We start from the raw sequence: 20,067 nt of genomic DNA, 5'->3' as shown, positions 1-20,067 counted from the left end.
GTTTTGAGGGCTGCTTTACTGTGGTGGTTCCTGGTTCCAAATTACTGGACAGGGGTGTCCCTGGTCCAGCCCCATTTGACCACTTTTACTACAGACGCCAGTGGAAGGGGTTAGTGTCACAGCTTTGGCTTCCAGGAACAGGAGTGGCATGAACCAACCACCCCCACTGCGGTCTTGGTGCCTGCAAGACTAAGCTTACACAAGTCTCAGACCCAGCTGAGAAAGAGGGTTAGGATCACGATGGTTGCATAGGTACAGGTGCAGAGGGTAACCTGAATAAGGGCTAGGAGAGGGGAAGTGGATAGGTAGGGGAACACAGGCTAAACTTAACAACCGTACAGAATAAACAAACACACACACCCAACTGCATACATCTCACACTGCATCCATAAACAATATAAGGTAGTCAGAAAGGCACTTAGCTCTGATTGTGAGTGCTGGCCTCTTGCCTGTGCACTCCCAGGTCCGGTGTCGGGAGCAGTTCAAATTCTGCAAAGAGAGCTTTTATTTATGAACTGCGTGTTGCTTACACATGGCTCACAAGGCATACAGTTGTGCATGCAGCTAAGACTGGTGACACCCCCAAGGGAGGCTAATGCAGGTACATGCAACCTAGAACAACTGCGGAGTTAGTACTGCTCATACAGCTCTAAACGTGCAGCAACGGTAGTCCGCCGCACGTGGCTGAATTGTGATGAAAGAACATGCAGCTAATGTCTGCCACACCCGGCTGAACACCACAAGTCACAACATGCAGCTAAAGTTCGCCAAACGTGGCTAAATGTATTCAGTTAGTAATGGCCGCACGTGGCTATGTCTTTTGCAGCAAGACGTGGTTGTGGGAGAAAACTGCTGTCTCAATGTCTTCAAATTGCTACTATTTTAGCATGCGCAGAGTACTTAGTTTTACTCTTGGCAGGGGACATGGTTGATCTGGGCTGTGCCCCCTGTGCGTGCCCCTCGATTTGACGCGTGTCTCCCAGGTGCTCCGCTTCCCCCTCTATCTCTGCGCTGCTTATCTGATGCTGCGCGTAAAAGTCTGTGCTTTGGTTTCTCCCCTCAGTTGTTGCGGTACTTATCTGAAGCAAGCGAGGGGCCGGAAAGCTGCTTCCTTGGGGCGCGTCCCCTTGCGCTGAACCCCTTGTCCGGAGCTCCTGCCGATGCGTCTGCTCAGGTCGGATGCTCAAGCACAAGACCTGTACTTTCACTCGTGCGCATGCATGCGCACGTGCCACACCCAGCGTGGGTGTTATAAAGTAATTCCCAGTCCGCAGGCTGCTGGGAGATGTAGTCTGCAGGTCGTATTTGCTGGAAAGAGGTCAGAGAAGCCTTCTTTAAGGCTGGAACCTTTTTCTTTTGTTCTGTTTTGTTTTATTTTTTATTGTCTTTTGCATGAAGCCTCCTGAGGAGCACTGCCACCTCAATCCCACACCCTGCTTACACACTCCCACGCCCTGTGCTCTGACAGTTGGGTTGCCAGGTTGGGCGTCCTCTCGGCCCAGGGGTTGTGGTCTCCAACGAACGTCCGTCGGTCGTCCAATTGGAGAGAGTTGTGTGCCATTTTCCAGACCCTGTGTACTTCAGGGTGTTTCTGGAAGGCTGGGCGGTGTTTGGTCGAGATGGACAATACTACAGCATTGGCCTATGTCAACCGTCAGGGGGGGGTCCGGCTGCTCCTTGAATGCGCTGGCAGCTCTGATAGGCTTCTGGGGGGAGTCGCACCTGTTGTCCCTGGTGGCCTCTCATGTCAGGGGGGTGGACAATGTTTGGGCAGATCTGCTCAGCCACCTGTTCCCCTCCTCTTCGGAACTGGTTCTGTCGGACAAGGTGTTTTTCGGAGATCTGTGTCAGGTTTGGGCTCCCGGTCCTGGATCTCTTTGCCTCTCCGGCATCTGTGAAGGTTCCTCTCTTCTGCTCCCGGTTCCCGGCCAAATGGGATTGAGGGGTGGATGCCCTTGCTGTGGAGTGGCTTTGGGGTCTCCTTCATGCGTTCCCTCCTCTCCTCCTTTCTTCCCCGGGTGGTTCAGCGCATCAGGGAAAGCGGGGCAACTGTGCTGTTGGTTGCTCCATTCTGGCCCCGTTGGGGCTGGTTTCCCTCCCTGTTGGAGCTTCAGTCCCAGGAACCTTGGTTGATTCCGAGGTGACCTTGTCCCCTGCAGGCAGATCTGGGGTCATACAAATTCAATGGGTGGTTTGGCTGTTGCACGGTCTCGGTTAGTCTCCCACGATTTTTCGGGTCATGTGATCGAGTCTATCATTAATGCTCGTAGACCTTCTACTCTGAAGGCATATGACAGGCCTGGGGCAATTTTTTCGGGATTGGTATGGGTGGTCTTGGACCACCACCCCTATGTTCCGGTCTGCCCATTATTCTCCAATTCTTCCAGGAGGGTTTTGACAAGGGCCTGGCAATCTCCACGATTTTCTCCCAATGGGCCTCCATTAAAGTCCTCTTGGGGAACTCTGATGGCCACCTGGATGGGGAGGTTTTAGTGGCGAAGTTTCTTCAGGGTCTCTCTTCTTCCCGTCTTTGTACTTATAAGGGCCTTCTCCCTTGGGATCTCCTTCTTGTCTTGAGGTTCCTTCAGGGGCCTCCCTGGGACAAGGAAGAGTGGACGTGGAGTTAATGCTCTGATAATTTACCAGTAATCCTCATTACGCCAAGTCCTACTCTTCCTCATCACAGTACTGACGACCCACCTCTCCCTGCCTGCGGGGGGTCCCATGCTCAGGCTTCGATATGTTAAACTGGATGCTGTGGGTTCAGGGGAGAAGTCATGCTTAACAAAAGAAATAGAAGAAGGTCCTGTGTCGTGGGCGGAGGCCACATGAAGAAAGTACTGTGACGAGGAAGAGTCGGTCTAGGAGTAATGGAGATTGCCTGTAAGTAATCAGAACATTATAAATGCTGCCTGCCATACCAGCAATGGACAGTAGGGGTCAGTAGTCACTTTGTACTAACTTGGTAAATAGGGATGCCTGGGTTAGGGGGGGAAATGAGACAGTGAGGGCAACCCTAGTGCCCTGCTTAATCATTTTTTATAAAAACCCATGAACCATCCGTCGGATTTGAAATATTCTTTGAGCCGTCTGTGACACAAGACCAGGCCTTAGATTCAAAGTTAGGTAAAAAAACTATTTTACCAAACTTCTTGCATTCAAGGTGCATTAAAATCTACCGACATCTGGATACAGTATCATACGCCTCATCAAATACTTAAAAGAAGTGTCAACAATGGATCAAAAAAGCATTTTTATTCCCATCTATTTGACAATTTGGACCTAGGCTTTTGGCATTAGGGCAATTTTCGTCAAGAGGACTTTGTGCATCAGAAAGATTGTCTTGGGAGGATAGCTCAGGGGCAACACGCTCGCCTTGGAAGCAAGATGACGTGGAGCAACATGGATTCCTGGGTACGCGTAGTATTAAGCGCGTTATAAATAACCAATTACAAAAGTGGATGAGATGGTGCAGCTCTTCAAATGGGTAAACAATCACTAAAAATATCGGTACTTCATTCTGCAAGTTTTAAAATTCGATATAATCAAAGCGATATAATCACAGCGAGTTACAAATCATTCATGACGTTATGTTATGTTACCCTAGCTTTTGTGAAGCTATAAACTGGTTCCATATGACCTCACAGCACTATTATCAATTTGGAAGTGAACAGCTGCACACTGAAGGGTTTCCTGTCAGTCATAATCTAGCACTCCATTAAATAAAACCACGTGTTGAAACATTATCTAGCAGCCATTCAGGGTCATTCCAAGACCGAGGAACAGCATGTGAAAGGCCCTGGGTTGCACAACTGCACAGACTTGCTCTTTATGCAATTCTGACCTGTGTTTACGCGTGCTGCAGGCAGATCAGTGAATCACAGCATGCGTGTGGTCAGTGGCAACCAGCCATCATGGGCACTGGGATGGTGGGCTCACATTATGGACAGGCCCCCAAAACTGTCATGCAGAGCACTCACTAATAGTCAATGTTATAGGAAGGGCTCTGTGGGACAGTGAAACCATGGGCGTGGGAAATGGGGGGGGGGGAGCGGGTGGGCGCTGGGGCTATTACATCCCCTCACAATGTTAAACAGGGGAATGAAATATGATTTATCCCCCACTCGATCTGGATCAAGAGGAAAGACGGGCTGTTTACTTCTCTGATTGTGAAACTGGCCAGAAGTTTTAGAAATACCCCTTTCTTTTTCCAGGTGCTTGAAATATAAACTGGCAATGCTTTCTCATCTTGAAATGCTCATTAAGGTCATTGTTCTGGCAGAGTAGGGTGCCACTGGGTGCAGAGCTGAATGCTGTCACAACCCTTCCTATCTTCCTGTTGGAGGCTGGAGGGCAAATGCAAGAACTCAAAGACAATCTGCAGCGCATATATTCAAAGACAGTGAAAAGATTGAGCTTTTAGCCCACAAAGTGACAAAGTAATATTTACTGTGGCTACTTCATGTGTATAAAGTATTATATTTTATAATTTATTAAAAGCAAATGAAAGGCTGTGTAATAATATATTAACTTTCCCTTTAGAATGATATGCTTTTTACCACCATAACTCCCCACCCCTCGCTACATTAACTTATCTTTGAGAAAGGCACAGGAGGGGGGATATTTGTAGCTCCAAATGTTTTAAGATTGGCCTGCCCCATTTACCTCTACATTGCTGCATTTTAACCTAAAAAGGTGAGAATTGATCTCCAGTTAAACACATAGGATCTCGTTTTCCTCCTCTGGTGCATACATTGCCCAGAGGGGACCACTTATGTTTGCACCTAGGTGCAAAAATGACTGCTCTGGGCAATGTTTGCCATTTGCACTGTGGAGTGCAAAAGATAAGTGTAAAGAGACAGTGGAAGTCTCTACACCTCTATTTCTATTTCTGCATTTTTTTAAGCGCCAAAGCCTTTAGGCATCCAGCCGCTACACTAAAACGAAAGACAGACATAAAGAGGGAGAAAAAGAAACAAGTATGAGACAGACAGGGAAACCTCCCTAGGAGAAAAGACTAAACTTCAAGCATTTCCTGAAAACAAGATTGTTTGATTCCTTTCGACGTGTCTCAGTCAACTCATTCCAAGATTGTGCAATCAGGAAGGGGAAAGAGTAGCCATTTCCCCTACTTCTCTGGACGCAGGGAGTAACGAGGCCATATGTATCAGAAGACCGGAGGTTGCGAGCTGGTTTGTAAACTTCCAGTTCCTGCAGTGCAAGTAGAGTAAGAACTGCCTGCTATGTAGGCATGGCAGGCGGTTTTTACAATGGTTTCCTATGGAATCCGCCTGCTTTTTGCAGGCACAAGAAGCAGGCATATTGCACAAAAAATCATTGGTTTTACGCCAGCATGAAAATGTCATGGTAGTGTAAAACCAAGTTTTTTTTAAGGTGGAGTGTAAAAAGGGAGGCAGAAATGTAACTCCCATTCTGCCACCGCCCTCTGCCTTAAAAAACAATGAAAATTCCCTGGAGCGTGAATGGAGACATTAAGACAGGTATAACACTGTTACGCCTGTCTTTAGATTCTCCACTCCGGAGGGCTCGAAAATGAACCCCATGCTGGTTATTTTATTCATGAGATGGGTTGGAGATGAGCCTTTCACTTTTGTATCAGCAGTATATGGACATCCAACTTTAACTAAGACAGTGCTTTAGCAGCAGTTCTTGAGGAGGGCCGGGCATGCAAATTGTTGCAAAACGAGTATTTCGCAGCTTGCCACATTGAGCATGGCCAAAGGTACATGTTGTTCTTATGTGATCATTTCTGACCATGCGATACTCTCTCTGCTATTTTACACAGCAGTTAGATGCATTCTTTGTCACCCCCACAAAGCCAATTTGATAACTTTTCTTTGGAGATAGCACTTTGACGCACTTGCACTTTATTGTGTCTTGATACACTGTTTTTGCACTTTATTGTATTTTGCACAGAGACCAATTGTCTTAATATGTATCATTGAGATATGTGAATAATATGTGTATAAGCAATGATAAAAAGTGAAATGTTTTTTAATAATTCACAATGGTTTGAAGATTTGTGGAACACAAAATGAAAAAAGAATTGAAAGCAGCAGAGTGTGCCATTAGATTGATTGTCCAGTATTGAAGAAATTAATAGACATTGGTGTCCACCTGAGCAATAGGAGGGCAGGGCAACCATCATCTTGAAGTCATGAAAATAATTGAAGGACCTCTCGTCTTAATGGCATGGTAGGAATATAAAGAGCTGTATCCTTAAAAAACAGATCTCCCTTCTTAGTAAAGTTGACTGTAGACAGTACGGAATTGTACAGAGCAGAGGTTTGTGAAGCATTAGGAACCTCTTCCAAAAAGTAGGTTACCACCATCACAAAGATGTTTCTAGGGAACATCTTTTCCAACGGTTGTTCTTGATTAAAGGATGAGCAATTCAGCCTGGACAATGCATCAGCAACTACATTCTGTGAACCTGGAATATAAATTAAGCGAAACTGAAACTGAGAAAAAATATAAGCCCATCAGGCCTGACGGCTGTTAATGGAAACAAAGCACTGCAACAAAAGTGCATTTCTGTGGTCTGTTCTAATTTCAGTCTCTTGTCCGGCTCCAATCAAGTAATGCTGCCATTCTTAGCATGCCAACTTGATTGCCAAGAGCTCTTATTCCAACACTGAATAATTTACTTCAGATGGCAACAGGCTCTTGGAATGAAAAGCCAGAGGGTTTTCTTCTTTGTCCAGGGCAGGCTGTTTTAGAACTGCTCCCACTGACTTGTCCAAAGCTTCGGTTTCCAGAATGAACGGTTCTTCGTGTATCAAACTGAATCAACATTGGAGGGGCGGAAAATGCTAGTTTTAAGCGATGAAATGCCTGCTCGGCCTTATGACCCAGAGAAACAGAGTGTTCTTTTTCTAAAGAGAAGTTAAGGCCAGCACTATCTGAGAAAATGAATGAATACATTTTCTGTAGAAATTTGTTAGACAAAGAAAACGCTGTACTTCTTTTACTGTAGACAAGGTGTTCAATTCGAATATCGCTCTCGCTTTTCTTGTGTCCATTGAGTATCCATTATGAGAGAGGATAAAACCAAGAAATGCACTGAAGGAGGATCAGAAATACATTTCTCCAGTTTCACTTCTAAGTGGTTCTCGTTTAATCTAAAAGAACTTCAGAGACTTGACCGGTCTGATCTTTGGGATATTTGGAAAATATCAGACTGCCAAATAGACAATCAAGGAATGAAATAGAAGGTGTGCAAACATATTGTCCATGAAGTGCTGAAACACAGCAGGAGCATTAGCTAAGCCAAACGGCAGTACACAATACTCATAGTGTCCATATGGCGTGCGCAAAGCCGTTTTACATTCGTCACTGTGTTTCATCCTAATTAAATGAAACCAACCCCTCAGATCACGTTTGGTGAATATGCATGCATTTTGAACCGCATCATGAATGCCCGGTATCAGGAGTAAGGGATATTTACCTTTGGCTGTTACAGCGTTCAACCCATGGTAATCCGGGCACGGTCTTAATTCAGATATATCTTTTTTGGGATTAAAAAAGAGAGACACACCAGCAGAGGAAACCGATTATCTCATACGTCAGTTGGCCAGATTCTCCTCTAGGTAGGTCTTCAAAGCTTCCTTCTCTGGTGGTGTCAATCTGAACATATGATTGGAAGGAACTGTAGTGGTAGGAAGGAGCGTGATGGCAAAGTGTTCAGGTCTATGGGGGGCTAGGGGGAGAATTTGATTACTTTTGTTTAAAAAAAAAGGTTTATAAGGCTGATATTTCTGTGGGAGTGCACAATACACCACTTGAGATGGACTTGCACTCTCCCTAGGTGGTACTGCTATCACAGAGATCGGCTGTTTCTCTTGAATGCAGTTAGTGAGCCAGTGTTCTGAACCCAGAAATAGGGTATGTGCTCTCCAATTGAAGTAGGGATTGTGAAGGGTTAACCACGGAATCCCCAGAATGAATGGAAAATGTACTGAGTGGATGATATCAAATCCAATAGATTTAATATGCTGGTGTATGCTTATCTGTAACTAACTAGAATAAGTGGTAATGGGTCCACTTTCTAGAAGACTTCCATCAACACCCTCAACTGGAATGGGGTGTTTCTTTTTGCATAAACGTATAACCATCTGAGCAGCCCAAGCGGCATCCATGAAGACTCCCGCCGCACCATTCTCCACCAATGCGGATGTCCTTACGGAGAGTAGTTCTGTTATACACATTTCAACCGAGAGTACCAAAAGAGGTGTGTTGTCCTTCAAGCCACTTTTATCTTGTGATAAAGGACTAACAAATTGCTCCCAGTCCTGTGTCCCTTTTAGGATTTGGAGTTGGTGTTTTCCTTTCTCTTGGGTGCCAAGGGACATGATCTTAAGAGATGAGAATCTGATCCACGGTACATACACAAACTGTTGGTACAGCATCTGCTTCTTTCTTCCTGACTTAATGGCCCACGTGCAGTACTGAGCTGCATAGGTTCAGGTGCCTCCGTAATCACTTCAGATGGTGTAGGAGGCTGGGCAAAAGTATGAGCAGCATCAGAACGACTTATTTGTTTCTCTAGTCATCGTTCCTGTAATCTAAAATCTATTTGTAGGACCAACTGAATAAGTTGTTCCAAAGAAGCAGGGCATGGCGCTCTGCACAGTTTGTCCTTTAAATCGTCCAACAGCCCGCAGTGATACAGAGTAACATAGGCTTAATCTGACCAGGCCACTTGCATCACCATTCCTTTCAACTTTGTGGTATAGGTAAGGAAATCTTGTTGCTCCTGATGAAAGTCTAAAAGATCTTCTTGGACTGTATAAGTAAGATCTGTACAATCGAAGATCTTGTTAAATGCGGACAAACAGTTTGGTCAGGAATTTAACAGAGGATCATCTGTAGACACTAATGAGGTTGCCCAAGCCAGGGCACTGCTGGCCATGTGCATTATTAAGAAACCGAGTTTGGACAATCGGTTTGGAAGAAAATCTGCCAGAAGGAAAGCTAGACGGCACAGGAACCCAAAAACTCCTTCAGCATTTTTGGGTCACCAGCACATTTCTCCACTGCTGTGGAGGAGCCGGAAGACCCTACAAGTAAGACATTGCGGTTCTGCTGGGCCTGTTTCAGACAAAGGTTTTCATTGTTGAACATCTGGACCTCTGCCGTGAGGTTTTGCACTGCTGCCATTAATTCTTGCAGCTGAGCCATATTCTTCTTGGGTTTTTGGCAGCGCAATCTTTCAGTGAGCTGCCTTACCTGTGGTTTCTTTGCTATTTGTGCGCTGAAGACGAAGAGTTGGTCCTCTCTAGAAGCCAGGGCTCTCCGGCTGAAGGGAGCACTAGGGCTGCCAGAAAGCCCAGGTCCAAGGAAAAGCCCTCACAAGGAGGTAAGAACTTTGTAGGTTTGCTTGATATTCTGGGCTGCTTCGATAAAGCAAGAGTAGCCAACAGGAGCAAGGATTGAAAGAAATAGGGCAGGGTAAGTCAGAACTAGAAGTACCAGGAAAAAGAAGGAACCAGAAGGAGACAGCACAATCCCAATGCAAAAGCAAGACAAATTACCTAGAAGCAGAGAGGAAGAACAGAGCGCCATAGCAAAAAGGAAACTTGTGACATGCGGCTTACATGTTTTATGCAGCTTTTGTTGTGAATGATGTCAAGCAACAACGCAGCTGCGTGCCAATGCATTGGGGCCATCTTGTGGTTTGTGGATGTTGGTATGCAATACAGTCTGTCTACTTGTTGGCAAAACACAAGGACCACGTTTCCATCTATCACATAGGGACCATGATCGAAGACAGAGTCTGACAGAGGGTCTGTACCAGAATAAACTCTCAAACCTTGAAGTGGACACTCTGAAGCAGAATAAACTCTCTCCCTTGGTGGGGGAATCTCTGTATCCAAATATATTCTGCCTCTTGATGGGGGTGACTTTGTTGAAGAATGAACTCTACCCCTTGATGGGGGTGGGAAAGACTCTGTAACACAATACACTTTTCCCCTTGAAGGGGAAGCTCTGGAATAGAATACATTCTCTCCCTCGATGGGGGAGACTCTGTATAACAGGGGACATTGGAGCAGAATAAACTCTCTCCCTTGAATGGAACACTCTGAAACAGAATAAACTCTCTCACTTGAAGGGAAGAATCTGGAGCAGAATAAATGATCTCCCTTGATGGGAAGACACTGTATCAGAATAAACTTTCCACCTTGATGGGGAGACTTTTTAGAAGAATAAACTCTCCCCCCTTGAAAGAGACACTTTGAAGCAGAATAAACTCTCCCCTTGAAGGGGGAGACTCTAGCAGTGTAAACTCTCCCACTTGAAGGGGTGACTCTTTAGCAGCATAACCAACCCCACCCCACTCGCACTTGAAGGGGCGACTCTGTAGCAGAATACATTTTCCCCCTTGATAGGGGAGACTCTGTATCAGGATAAAATAACCCCTTTTCAGAGAGAGACTCTGTATCGGGATATAAACACCCCCTTGAAGGGAAAGACTCTGTTGTAGAATAAACTTTCCTACTTGAAAGGGGAGACTCCATATCAGAATAAACTCTCCCCCTTTTAGGGGAGACTTTGTAGCCTGGATAAACTCTCACCCTTGAAGGACAAACCCTACATCAGGATAACACCCCCCCCTTAGGTTGGGGGAGATGCTGTAGCAGAATAAACTCTTAGCCTTCAAGGGGAGACACTATATTTGGATACAGTCTCACCCTTGATACCCTTGATGGAGGAGACTCTGAACCACAATACACTCTTTCCATTGCTGGGGGAGACAATGTATCTGAAAACACTCTCTCCCATTTTGGTAGAGACTCTATATCAGAATAAACTCTCACCCTTGATGGGGGCGACTCTGTAGCAGAATAACCCCCCGCTCCGTCCCCAGCAGGGGAGACTCTATATCAGGACACATTCTACCCCTTGATGTGGGAGAGACTGTATCGGAATAAACTCTTTACATGGTGGGGGAGACACAAGCAGCAGAATATACTCTTCTCGTTGCTGGGGTAGACTCTGTAGCAGAATATACTCTCTCCCATAAGTAGAGACTCTGTATCAGGATACATTATTTCGCATGATGGAGAGACTCTGTAGCAGAATACACTTTACCCCTCAATGGGAGAGACTCTGAAACAATTTACCACTTAATGGGAGAGACTTTGAAACACTTTAACACTTAATCAGAGAGACTATGAAGCAGAATAATCTCTCCCCCTTGAGCAGGTTCTGTATTAGAATGAACTCCCCTCCTTGTTGGGGAAGGCTCTGCTGCAAAATAAATGCTCATTCTTCAAGCAGAGACTCTGTTTCAGTATAAAACTTCCCTTTTGATGGGGGAAACTATCAGAATAAAATCCCTCCCTTGATATAAACCCTCCCCTTGGTGGTGAGACTCTTTATCAGATTAAACATTCCCCCTTAACAAAGGAGACTCTGTAGCAGAAGAAAAATCTTCCTCTTCAACAGAGCGACTCTGTGTTCTTTGTCAGTAAGAAACCTCTCCCTTAATGCTGGCAACCCGCTCTCAGAATAAATTGTCACCCTTGAAATGGGAGATTCTGTTTCAGAATAATATCTCCCTCTAAAAGGAGAGACACAGTGGTGTCTGAATTACTGGTAGTCTGCCAGAATTACCAGCTCCGGAAATAGAATCACCACCGGAAACAGAAGTATACCAGCAGCCATCTTTAAAGCACAATTCACCCCAAATCTCCTATTTTCTGCTGCCATCCACTTCCACAAAAGGTGTCATTGCGATGTCAGAAGCCAAGAAGACCTGGGTACCCGACCTCCACCTCACAATGCCAAAATCTACTGATGCAGAGCTGACTGCATTGGCGGATGCAGGGGTCCAACACTCTGAGGCACTATTTGTGTCCATGCAGAGGAAAGACAGGACGTCTGCAATATGGCATGAAGTCATGTTAAGGGTGACGACTGTGGGGACTATCCCCCACACCATAAGGGATTGTCACAAGCGGTGGGACAATCTCAAGTTGGGGATACGCAGCCTCATTGCACACCACAGTGCTGCCACAGGAGGAGGGACAGTAGCACCCCTCTGCCTCATGCCCTGGAAGGAGACGTGCAGTTCCATACTCTGCGTGGAGGGAGTTGGGACCACAGAGGTAGGAGCAGGGACCCAAGGCGATGGAATAAGTTCAACAGCCCCCATGTACAAGCAAATGTTGTGTCCAAATACATGCACCCCCCAGCAGAGAAAGCACCAAATGGGCAAGGAAAATGGTCCAACACAGTCAGTCACAGCAAATGTCCAGATCTACCCACCAAGGGATGCGGGTAGATGCAGCCATGCACAAGCACTGTAGCAGAAACATGCATCCTGACACATGGACACACGAGAAGTGCCCATGTGTGCCAAGGGTGTCCATGGCCCTCATTATAAGTATGAATATCTTGGAATAAGGATGCCGGTAGTAACGTACCGGCACCATTTATGGACTGCCATACTACAACAATGCCGGTAGGGGACAAAGATCCCCCAGCAGGCCTGACCTGCTGGGTTTTCAGGCCCCTATCAGCATGGTTGTTATCAGAGCCAACGTACCCAAGTAATCCTCATGAAATGAGCATGACACACAGAATGTTGCATGATTGTAATGCAAGCATGCAGACATGACTTTGAGATGACTAACAGCATCCCTTTCTATTCCCACAGGCACACGGTCCACAGACAGTGACAGAGCTGGACCCTCTACAACTGGAACAGTAGCTGTATCCAGACCTGCACCTCCTGACTGGGAAGGAGCCATCCAAGAGCCCCATGCAAAAGAGGCACCATAAGTGACGCTTCAACATTGCCAGGGTGCATCACTAGGTGTCTGGAGAGGGTGTGTTGAGGGTGTGTGTTAGGGAATTTGGGAAGCCGTTGTGGTGTGGGGCATGTCACAAGTCACATTAAAAAATAAACACATTTTCACTTGAAGCAATGACAGGGCATTCCTTTTTTTCAAACAACTGTTTATTGTGATGGTGCAGGATATCTACAGAGGTGCAAGGGGCAAAGTGGAGAGGAAACTCAGAAACATTTCCAAAGCAGTTTTTGCCAGTGCCTATCCCTGGGCTCCATGCGCTTGGTGCGCATGTGCATGGGTCCAGTAGGCGCAGCAGCATTATCCTCTGGGGGAGGAATGTCCAGATCTAGGGTTTGGGTTATGTTGCGCCTGACACAGATGTTATGTAACATTGCACAGGCCAGGACAATCTGTCCCACCTTCTCTGGCCTGTATATCAGAGCACCCCCAGACCGGTGCATGCATCTGAATCGGGCCTTCCAGAGGCAGAAGGTCCGCTCTATGAACACCCTGGTCCTCGCATGGGCCCTGTTATATGCCACTTCCTGTGGCATCCGGGGGTTCATGAGAAGGGCCATCAGCCACGAAAGCTGCTGGTATCCAAAGTCGACTACAAGAGGGTGAGACACAGGCATGACTCATGATGATCGGCAGTTGTGTCGCCTGTGATGGTCACATCTCAATGGTCAGTCTGTGCATGCATGTCCCATTTCTCATTGTGCCACACTGTTTCACTTTCCAGTTCCTGCATGCAAATTTCACCGCTCGGGGGGGGGGGAGGTGGGCCAGTCTGACATGGTACTACTTTCACACAGCTCATGGCCAACACTCATTACTCTTTGGTATCTGACTGACAGGAGAGCATGCCATGGGGGCATGGTCTGAGCCTGTGCATTGCTCCCATGGATGGTACCTGATGGGAGTCTGGGTTACATGTGAAGCTCTTCTTTGTGGCATCCATGTTGGTGTGTATTACGTATGAGGAAAGGAGTGCATGCCATGTCTGATGGCAGGGTAGTGTTCCTCAGTAGTTGTTGGACAGTGTGTCATTCCATGCATGGGGGTGTGATAGGGTGCCGCATCTAATGACCACGACATAGGCAACATTGTTGTTTGTGGGCCCTACACCTAGTCTTTGCCAAACCCCCTGAGCTTACACCAAGTGTGTGTGGACCTGCACATTCCATATCACTAAGTGTCATTGGTTAGACACAGCTGATTGTGCATCATTGTACTGCGTTGTTTCCTGTAAATGGGCGTCAACCTTGGTCATTGTTGTTGTTGCCATATGTCATCTTCAGGCCTACCTCCGAGCTCTTTGGGGTGCCCCTGGTGGCCAGGCCAACCACTTTACAGCCATTGCATGTTGGGGGATGTGGTGTTGCATTCTAGTACCTGTAGTGCACTGTTGGGGTTGCAATGGCCTGGTCAGTGGCTGCTGCATCTCCAGTCATGTGCTACTCCAGTGTGTCATGGCCTGCCATTTGTGGGGGTGCGCTGGTGGGTCTTGCATGTACAGGGACTATTCCGGAAATGCATTTGTGACATTGTTGCCCCCCCTTTTACCTGTCACTCATACTGCAAGGTAGGTGGTATTGAACATGTACTCAACCAATGTACATGTCCTTTGTCCTCTGTGGCACTCCATGTACACTGGCAGCGTGCTGTTCCGTGGGACCATTGTGTTGTGGGTTGATTGTGGAAGCCGAGCACAACAGTGTGTGATGGTGAGGTTGGCATCACAAGTGACCGGGACATTCCGTGAATGGAATTGCTGCCGGATCCTGTAGACCTCCTCTGAGGCATGGGCGTCCACCAGCTTAACATGCGTTCAGTCCAATGCTGCCACCATGTTGGGCATCCCGGCAATGGCATATAAGCAGTCTTTGGTGGCATTCAGCAATGCCTGGGTGTTGGGGAGGCCAATGTGCTGGTTCACATGTTGCAGGAGTGCCCACAGCAACTGCCCCAGCACTCTGGAAAAGGCAGGCTGTGAGGTGCCATTCAGCTCGCTCTCAGAGTGCTGAAACATTCCAGTGGCCAGGAAGTGCAGGACTGACACCAGCTGTACCAGCTGTGTTACGGCTGTCCCGATGCCGATCCTGCTCCCTATGTCCTCCTGGATGTGGATGAGGAGTTCAGTGATGGTCTCCCCATCAAGGCGGTACAGAGGGAGGATTTGTGTGTCCTTGATTGGTGTGGCCCTTACGTGGGATATGGTGGCACAGTTTGTTTGGCTTGCCCTCATCACCCTCCTCACCCTCCTCCACCTCCTCCTTCTCCTCTCCAATGCCTCAATCCCCTCTGGTGGTACTCCAGCCCCTGCAGCTCTAGGTTGGCCTGGAGCAGCTCTATGTCCATGTACACTGTGATGAGTGGCAGCATGGTGTGTGGGAAGTGTTTTTGGGGAAGTTGTGAGCATTTTGTACTCTTCCTGTGTGCATTGGGTGCACCTAGGTGGACTGGGTGCACCTGTGGTTTAATTCCAATCACATGTGTCCATTTACCAGCTGCTCTGAGGTGTAGGTATCTCTGCCTTGGTTTTGCCAGTATTACCAGCAAAATGAACTGATATGACTGCTGAAACCAAACTTGTACTATGACAGTAATACCGTTGGGCCGCTAATACTGGAGCCGGAGGCTGGACCATACGATATTCTGCTGCCAGAATTGCTGGCAATGGTAATTCCGGATGTGGTGATACCAGCAGCGGTATTACCATCAACAGTGTTATGCGGCAAACTCGTACTTGGCCAGACCAGTTAAAGTGCCGGTAAAGGGAATTACCAGCACTTTTACTGTATACCGGCAAACTCATAATGAGCCACACCAGAATAAACCTTACCCTGGAACATGGAGATGCTGTAGCAGAATAACACTCCCCCCTTCTAGGTCTGTGATTCGGTATCAGAATACACTCTTCTACCTTGAAGGGAGATAATATGCATCAGAACAATTAGAAAAACACTTTATAAAGTCGGGGATGGCAAAAGACTGTTAGTCCTATGTGACAACTCGGCACATCAGTATATACGTCTATAATGTTGATGTGTGACATCATCTCTATGATGGCAATAGAAGCGGAAGTATACATCCATAGGACATTTCCAGAGCTTACATTTTACTGGGAAGCTGATTCTCTGCTGACATCAGCTCCAAGGTTGAATGCTTCGACATAAAACAACTTTAAAATATATATAATTTTGAAAATACTTGACTTATGTGCATTCTATGGTGCAAGTAGCCAACATCTTCCTCCGGCATGCTCTGGACATGGGCTTATTCTGGCAGTTAATGTCCTTGTTTGTGGAAATCTATTATGTTGCTTGCAAACTTATAACAACAGAATGAGTGGTCACCTCCTGTTCCTCTACTCCCTGTTTTTTTGCAACGTTCTACTTTATAAAGCTATCACTCGGTTGCGTTATAATGAAAGAAACATTTAGCACATTATAAACCCAAGTTAAACTAATAAAAAACAGTCACGTTTATTTTAAAAGGTCATATTTATTTGTTAACTGTAATGACTGAACTGGTACATAATTCAGAATATGTTCTTAACATAACAACTGAATACTGTAGTTTAGTAGCTTTGAAAGAAAAATGCAAATACTACAATCGGAAAGGGACAACTGTGGCTTTCTGACAACTCACTAGTAGGCATTTGAACTGTAATGACAGATGCAAATCTTCACTGTAACAGTTTTCACTTTTGTGTCACTTTAATACTTGTGTGCTTTTGGAAAAAGAATATTTTTTTGTTGTCTTCAAGATGTTTGAAAAGATGTGGCCTATTTTGTCAAAGCAGCAGTGTGAACAATCATAAGGGTCAAAGTGGGTAGCGAGTTCAAATGCATTCGAAGCCGCCAAAATGCCACAATCGGGCCCATTATATTGCCCCATTATATTGTTGTTGGCATGATATGATGGTGACTTTTAACTCTCCCTTTGAATATAATTAGCTAATGTCAAACTGTTTAATTACTGTCTGCACATATTCTGACACAGGCCCTTACAGGGGAAGACAATGCGGTAGCAGAGGCTAGTGCTGGCATCTCTTTGGTACCCCTGGCACTTCTTAATCAACCCATGTTTCAGCGGTAATGCCAATATGTGAAAGAAAAGAGAACTCTTCTAATTACTTATTATAGCTCTTAAGTCATGCAGCGGTGGAGCTTCAGTTTTTTTATAGTCATGAAAAGTAATGGCTCCAGTATGAAGCTCCATGGTGTAAACTGCAGTCTAGCTGGTGTGTGCTAGTTGTCTCCGTACAGCTGCGATGGTCCATAAGCATGTTTTCCTCTCCTTTGACGGAGTGCATGAGAAGACCGGCACCGTTCTGGCTTCATATGCAACTATTGTCAAATGCTGTTGGTTACTGACCAAATTTGAGTATTGCTTAGTATTGTTAATCAAGTGAATGATTAATGATCATCTCACGGCTTCTCCAGTGATCTACATTTTATGAAAATGATGGATGTCGATTTTATATTCAAGAGATAAACATTTATTAGAAATTATACGTTGTGGCTTTTAAGAATTCCCAGTTTACACCAATTCTGTGTCTTCTGTAAACAATGTCATACAATGTACGTGGCAAATGCATTAGATTATGTGGAATTGAATTTTTACCCTGTATTTGAATATGCCATTTTTCTTTTTTGCATAGGGAGCAGTGCATATGTTCAGCTAAATTTAAATCTAGTTTGATGTTCAAATGGAGAGTACATCTACTGATGCACACAGTTGGGTATACTTGCTTAATTCTATCTACTGTGCAATGTCTATACTATCTCTTGTTTCAACCAAGAAATTCACAAAACCTTGAATGTCCTTTGGAACTAGCCCAGAGCCATGCAACTACTAGGTTTGTAAGATCAACAACGAGGTAGTGCCAGTTGGTACCGATTTTGCCTCCAATCTTGATAGTTGTGATCCTGATGCCCCTCAGTTCCCTTTTGCTGTGATGAAGGCAGGATTGTAAAACTTTAGACAGCTGTCGTCAGAACCCTTGTTCAAACTTTGGTTGTGTACCTCTTATAATGCCGATGGATTGTTTTTAGGCATCTACTATTTTTGTCATTACATCATGGGCTCCTACAGATTTCTGTTCTTCGGCAATGTTCAATGTAAGATACAATACCTCAAATCTGATTTGTTAGCTGAGAATGTGACCAAAATGATGAGACTGTTCACCTACTCTACTTGTTCATCCTGCCACTCCCGTTCTGAATATGGATGCTCATTTCCATATTATTTTTCTTTTTTTATTTAACTGGAAGAATATTATTTATATGAGAAAAGCTAAACAGATTATTCATTAGATAAGGCCGTGGTTGTACCTTGGTAGGGAGCCTTTACAAGTTACAATGTTTGAATGAATGATGTAAAGAATTTATCATAATGAGGTTTGTAAGGATCTTGTTATCAGTTGTTTCTTGTATGCCTTATCATCCTGAGGTGTTGGTTGATACACATTTCATTGTATACCTACTTGTTGTGAGTAATGTTAGTAAATGTGCATAGATGTCCTAGTTATTGGAATATACATCGATAAATAGTGATGTTGAATATCATATATTTTAGAGGTTTGTGTGTTGCTGAATGAAGTGGGTTGTCTTGGAGAAAATGTGGTGGGGCTCTTGTGATTTTCAGAGCAGTGATAAATATGTAGACAGACCTCTATGTGCCCGGCTATTGTAGAGGGTGAAAAGATTTCCATCAGTTGACAACTAGGACTATGAAATACAACTAGATTGTCAGTGTTGTCCTATAGCCACATGTTTTCTCTACCATTTATTTTGTGTGACGAGGTCAATAATCTGACCGTGTCACAAGCGATTGGGACCCCCTCTGGTCTAGGGCAGAAGAATTGCAAGGGTGGAAAACAGAGCCATTCCTACCCCAGAGGTAAACACTGACAGTTGAGAGGTCCCTAATTCCTGTTCTTTCCTCAAGTGCCTGTATGAATATGAATGGTACCACATTGTATCACCGCATATCCCTGCAAACAAATGCTTGCCAGTCCTTTTCTTTTCATTCTAGGTAGCCACAGACATCATAAGCCTGGGAGGATCTCCTCCAATGGCATAACCTATCAGAGTCTATGATCAATCATTCCAGTCAGCAGAGTTTCCCGCTCAGCGGATAGAAAGCCACCAAGCAAAGAAACAGAAGATACACATTGCTCCAAGGAATGTGGCAAGCTGCCAAATGTCAACAGCACACACTGTGCTCCGGCTGCAAACACTGAGCTGCACAAAAGAGACCCATGCAATGATGCAGTGGAGCAGCCCTTTTCCAAACCCAACTACCCCTCAGAACATACCTGGGATTTCACCACGACCAAGACCTGGGTCACTGGCCAATGGCTGTCCCACACAGAAGAAAGAGGCAGGGCATAGCTCTCTGCTTGTAAATGGTGGCCATTCTAACATCACCTGGGTGGAGAAGGTAGGATCAAATTGGTCAGGCCAGGGCAGAAGCAGGGGGAGGGGGGTAAGATGGGAGGCAGGAAACATGATGGTGTTGGTTATTCAGGTGATGTCAGAGAAGGAGGTATTGGCAGGAACAAGAGACCAGCAGGAGGAAGGATACTGTATTGAAGTGTGGAGGTCTTTAGGGAAAAGGTAAGGCATTGGTTGGTGAGAGCAAGTGGTACTGCGTTGTGCACATGTGTGCAAGAGAAGGTGAGTAACAATATTTGAGGAAGTGTAGAGAGTGAACAGAAAGGGATTGTGAGAGTGAAAGCATAGTGACTGAGTAGAAGGTGGATGGATGTAAGAGTAGTGGTAGTGTGTAGTGGGGAGGAGAACTTGTTAGTAGTGTGGAGAGGGAAAAGAGAGTGGGAGGGAGTAACATCTGATGGCAGAGGTAGGTTTTAGAAGGAGAGAGAACTTGGACAGGTAGAGGTGGAAGAAGTAGGACAAAAGTGGAGAGAAGGTGGGAGGAGTTTGAAAAAGGAGAGTAGCAGGAGGAAGGGAGAGTAGTAGAGAGGCACCGGGAGAAGAACATTAGGGCATGACAGAAAGAAGACGAAGTTGGCCCTGAATGTTTAAAACACCATACTACCTCTTAGAACTAACCTGAATGGTAGAGTATGTTAACTCTAGGAGGTCACAGAGGGAGATTAGACAGATATGGTGATTGTCATTAGACCCTCATTTACAGCAAAGTAGATCGTAGATAGTAGGGGTCAATAAGCTCTATATACTAACCTGGGAAGTAAGGAAGCATGAGCCAGGGTAGA

The sequence above is a fragment of the Ambystoma mexicanum genome, chromosome 3q, assembly GCF_040938575.1.
Source record: "Ambystoma mexicanum isolate Mex_15411 chromosome 3q, UKY_AmexF1_1, whole genome shotgun sequence".
Lineage (NCBI taxonomy): Eukaryota > Metazoa > Chordata > Amphibia > Caudata > Ambystomatidae > Ambystoma > Ambystoma mexicanum.
Note: the sequence above shows the minus strand (reverse complement) of the source record.